The following is a 6,000-nucleotide window of genomic DNA, read 5'->3' on the forward strand; positions in this document are numbered from 1 at the left end:
TTGCCAGAATAGGAAGCTGGAATTTCAGAGAAGTACAGAGAAGGTTAGAAAACAATTACTTCCAGTTATTAATCGTTGAATTAAAACACCCTAAAATCTTTTTTTTTTTTTTTGCAACATCTATTCTTGTTTCTAATTTACTCTGTTTTGGTTTATGTGAATGCAGTGAAAAATGTTGCGTCAAGGTTTATTTTGACAAGAGAAAGCAACTCTGGAAATGGACAGAAAGAGTATAAGAGATGCAGAGACTAGGTGAGGTTATGAGACCACGCCCGGGGAGCTGGCAGAACCAATCCAAGACAAGCCAGAGGCCACCTGTTTCGTATACCTGACGCCACTCCTGGGTCCTCCTGTAGCCAATGGTTCGGCTTTTTTGCTTCACTGCAGATTTATTTTCTCAGACGGAAGCATGTAACTGGTAACCTCGATCCATGTACCTGTTTCCACCTCCCAGGGGATGTGGGGAGGAGTCCTTTCTCTCCCATGGCTGGCAAGTTGGGCATGAGATCCCGCTAACATGACGCTGATCGGAGGATTTCCCCCAAGAGACACAAGTGCATACAATTGTGTTTTCACAATTATAGAAAGAACAGAGGTACATTTTTACTTCTGATTCATGGTTTATTTACAGAACACCAAATGCAGAATAACATGGGGAGTGGTGTGCTTGCTGTTTTTCATTTCATGTGATTCAGTCAATATCAAGGATTCAGGTCATTTTCCTCTAATTTATTTCATTTGTTTTTATATTTTTCAGATGCCCTTTTTTTTTTTTTTTTTTTTTGGTAGAAGCATTGAATATTGGTATGACTGAATATTTAGCCAGCTGGCAAAATAGAGGTGTAATTTTCAGTCTCAGCTCCAGCATCATAAAGAAAAGCGTAGTTGGATAGATTTGGACTGAGAGGCAACTCAAACTCATGTGAATCAAAGAAATAAGTTCTGTGAGGGGAGTTTGGCAAAGTTTATCAAGTGTACAACCATATGAGGTCTGACAATTAAATTCAAACTCATTCAAGAAAAAGTGCTACCTTCCTCACTGCTAAATATCACTATGGTCACATTCAAAGTGCTTCCTATTAGGAAGCTATAAGCTGATGCCAGAGCCTAGTCCACCCTTCAAAGCAATTTTAGAACTGTTTTTCTGGAATGGCCATTAGCGCTGTTGTCCTATTACGCTTGATGTCCTGAATATCATCAAAATGTCTTATTTTCAATATTTCCTTTTTCTTTGGGTAAAGAAAAAAAGTCATTGGGCCCAGATCAGGTGAGTAAGGACATGGTCCAATGTGGTTATTTGTTTATTGGCTAAAAACTCCCTCACAGACAGTGCCGTGTGAGTTGGTGCATTGTTGTGATGCAAGAGGCATGCATTGTTGGCAAAAAGTTTACGTCATTTTTGTCTAACTTTTTCATGCAGCTTTTTAAGCACTTCCAAGTAGTAAATCTGATTAACCTGTTTGTCCAGTTGGTAAAAATCCATAATAAATAATCCCTCTCATTTCAAAAAGGCTTAGAAACGTCATTCTGGACTCTTGAAGAAAATTTTTTGGATGTGGACAATTGTCTGACTTCCATTATGCAATTTGACACTTTGTTTCAAGGTCATATTGGTACAATGATGTTTCATCACCACTGAAAGCACTGCCCCACACGACCTCTTGCCTCTCCAAAAGGTCTTGGCAAACTTTGACTCTTGCTTTTGTTCACTGACGAGCTCCTTCAAGACCATTTTTATACACACTTTTCTCAAGCCAAGATTTTCAGTTAAGATTTTCCTGTTTCTCTGTCAATGTTTATTTGGTCTACTGTGATTCTCACCATCAGCCAATGATTTTGATGCACGATTCAACAAATTCTTTGCAATGTTTTCTTCTGCTCTGCTTGCTACTGGCTGCTTTACCTTTCCTCATCAGTGTTGGTTTCTGTTCCCTCAGAAAAATGTTTAATCCACTTGTACACTGCCATTTTCTTCATGATGCTATTCTCAGAAACTTAGATAAACATGTCCCTGATTTCACTTCCACTCTTGCCAAGTCTAACAAGAAATTTAATGTTTAGTCTTTGCTCTAATTTAAGCTCTCTCATGATGGCACACAAAAACACGCAACAACAATAATAAATGCCACTCAGGAAGGCATGGCCACTTGTCGACATGAACACAGCTGTGAGAAACTGATATACCAAGGTTATGAAACCTTACTGAGCTGTTTGTACAGTGCTGTTGCGGTGAGGGACTACGTGAGGGAGCAGCGGTTTTGCCGTGGATGCAGGCTTGCTCCTGTAATGTTTTGGAAAACAAGACTCAGGTTACATCTCAGACTAGTATGTAGCAAATGAGCTTTATCTGGGACCACCTTATATAGTCAAGCAGTCACATACACCATTCCATTAATCTATAAGAAAGAATTTTCCTTCTAAACAATTCTTAGCTAACTTTAACTTTGCTTGAGGACATCAATTCTAAAAATCAACAATATCTATTCAAAATATCCTTCTTGCATTATTTATGGACATGCTTCAACTATCTGTAAAAATCAGAAACTTGGGGGAATAATAATCAGGATTTCCATGTGCCATTGAGATTTAACAGACAAGCTTTATGATTTTGTTTACCCACAGAGCTTGAGGCTATACAGCTATACAGGTTGTATAGAGCTACTGTGTTAGTAAAAACCATGTCAAATTGCCTTTCCCTGCCTCAGTGGCACACATGTGAAAATTTATCCCACACAGTGCCATCAAAATAAGTGCCTGGTGGCAAGTTTGTGAACTTAATTGTCATACCTCATACATATACTTAATAATTGCACTCTAAGAACATATATATGTGCCTAAGGATTTATGTATTGATTTACTTATTAAAACATTGTAAAAACTAATAACTAAGGACTGAGATTAACCTAATTATCCATTAAAGAGTAGTTGATCAAATACATTTTCAAACATCTGTACAAAAAAATACTATGTATGATATATAAAAGATGAGCACCACTTTTATATATGGAATATACAATAATTTCCAAAATATATTGTTAAGTGGAAAACCCCTCTAATAGCACTGTTCCAGTCTGGGATGGCAGGTCTGTAGGCTAGCTGCCCAGATGTCATGTGGGCTTCCAAATCTACTCTTTCTGGATCTTAAGTCTTAATCTTTCCATAGCTGTTTCCCAGAAAAGATACATATAAGATTACAAGCAAGTTGAAAAATAGTGCATACAATATGCTATTATTTGTGTAAAATTAGTGAGATAATGTATGTGAATTTTAAAACAGTTATGCACCATATAATGACAGTTCAGTGGATGATGGATTGCACTTATGATGATAGTCTCATAGGACTATAATGGAACTGAAAAATTCCTATCTCCTAGTGACACCGTCGGTGTTGTAAGGTAAAGTTGTACTGTGACATGTTTTCACCTGTCTAGTGATGCTGGTGAAAACAAACCTACTATACTGCCAATCATATAAAAGTATATAGCAAATATAATTATGTGAAGTACATAAGACTTGGTAATAATAAATAGCTGTTATTACTGGTTTATATATTTGCTATACTATACTTTTTATTTATTTTATTTTTTGTAGAGACAGAGTCTCACTGTACCACCCTCGGGCAGAGTGCCGTGGCATCACACAGCTCACAGCAACCTCTAACTCTTGGGTTTACGCGATTCTCCTGCCTCAGCCTCCCAAGCAACTAGGACTACAGGCGCCCGACACAACGCCCGGCTACTTTTTTTGTTTGCAGTTTGGCCGGGGCTGGGTTTGAACCCGCCACCCTCGGCATATGGGGCAGGTATGTAGTATATGGGCAGCCCTACTCACTGAGCCACAGGCGCTGCCCATATACTATACTTTTTAGAGTATGCTATTTCTACTGATTAAAACAATACTATTCATTATTTTAGAGTGTAGTATTTCTATTGAATCCAAAAAGGGTTCTTCAGGAGGTATCCAGAAGAAGGCATTAATCAGAGGACAGGATAGTTTCATGCGTGTTATTGCCCTTCAAGACCCTCTAGTGGGACAAGATGTGTAGACAGTGATATTGATGATCCTGACCCTGTGAGGGCCTAGGCTAATGTGTGTGTTTGAGTTTTAGTTTAAAAATTAAAAATGATTTAAAAATTATTATTTTCCAGAAAACCCTAAAAAATTGCAGAACAATATACTAGAACTATAAATGAATTTCATAAGGTTTCAGGATACAAAGTGATTAAGCATAAACCATTGTAAGTATATATTAGCAACAAAAATCTGGAAAATTATATTAATAAAAATATCATTTATAATAGAATTCCAAGCTAAAATAACTAGGGATAAATTTAATGAAAGGTGTCAAAATGTCTAAACTGAAAGCTTTAAAACCTTGCTCTGAGAAAGAAGACATAAATAAATAATAGGTACATCATGTTTATGAATTGGTAGAATTGATGTTGTTAGCTTGTCTATTTCCCCAAAACTGATCTATAGATTTAATTAACACAAAGAACCACATTGGATCATGTGTTCAAACTTCTGAGAAAAAGTAACAGATAAAATGAAAGTTTGTCCTACCACTGCCAAAGAAAGAAGGTAAAAATAATTACAACTTCAGACATGCAGTGTCTGTAAAATTGTATTTCATGTACCCTGTCTGTGGAAAAATGGAGTGTCTGCTCCATGGAAATGAGGAAGGGAACTATCATAGTCAAGAGAAGTGTGAGGAGATATGACAGTTACTTAAATGGGGTACCATGGATGTGATCCTGGCACATGAAAATGATATTAAGTAAACACTAAAGCAATATAAATAAAGCAAGGATTTTAATTATAATGTAACAATATTGGTTTATAATAAGTATAACATGCTAAGTAAGAAGTTAATGATCGGGGATAATGTGGGTCATTTTTTTCTATAAATCTAAAACAGTTTTTAAAAATTAAGTTTACTCCACCATGCAGAATCTGAAGGCCTAGTATCTGCTTCTATCTTTTTCACTACTACATCCATGAAAATCTCTGGGTAAATAGCTAAAATTTTTTGATATAAACTAAGATGTATAGCACCCATGAACACATCCTTGGTACTTAGCAAGAGTAAAATATGACTTGCTGTCTAGATATACAACTTGCAGGGCATAACATGTACACACAAGCACCAGCACCTCTGGTTGGATGATGAGTCAGTGAAATGCCTGGCTCTGCTGTAAATCAATAGGCTTATTTTATAGATCAACTCTATTCTTTTGCTCAACCTTGAAAATATTATCAATTTAAAAAATGGAAATTTACATAAAACTAAAGCGATTAAAAATTCCGTGTTTTAAAAACTAATATAATTTGTGAATTTGAAGCAAAAATTATTTTAGAATGTTAAGCATTTTTAGAAACAACTTTGGGATATGTGAATGTGTTACATCTATAAATTTGTGAATTTTTAAAAACATGTCATATATGTCTTTGCTGTCTTTCCGTTGTATCTGCTTCATAAATACAATTGTAATTGAGAAAGAGTTTGACTTAATCATATAGAAATCTCATGAGAAGCCACATGAAAGGCAAAGAAACTAGAGTCTAGGAAGATGCTCTGGAAGACAAGAGCAGAGTGTCTGATGGCACACCCACACTTTGCCTGCTTAGAAAGAGCTGTATTCCAATCACCCAATTAAAGAGATGCTCACCATTTGGTCACCAGCTACAGCTGTCACATGCAGAGGGGGAGAGAGTCCACTGTGAGGTCCATGGGCTGCTGGTAAAATTTGTATTTCAGGTGCCCAAGGACCACACTGCTCAGCCTTAGCGGCTGACGCCTGTGGTGACGGGAAGCCAACCCAGAAATTATATGGTCAGTTCTTCAGGCAGAAGGCCCAGTGTCTGTCCCCCAAGTTGAATTACTTCTGTCCATTCCCAGCTGATGTAGCCACTTAGTGGCATCTGAGCTATTTGTGATATGATTAACAATGCATATGCTTTCTGTGCATTAGGGCTTGGATATTTCAAACAATTTAAAAT

The sequence above is a fragment of the Nycticebus coucang genome, chromosome 6 (genome assembly GCF_027406575.1).
Source record: "Nycticebus coucang isolate mNycCou1 chromosome 6, mNycCou1.pri, whole genome shotgun sequence".
Taxonomy (NCBI): domain Eukaryota; kingdom Metazoa; phylum Chordata; class Mammalia; order Primates; family Lorisidae; genus Nycticebus; species Nycticebus coucang.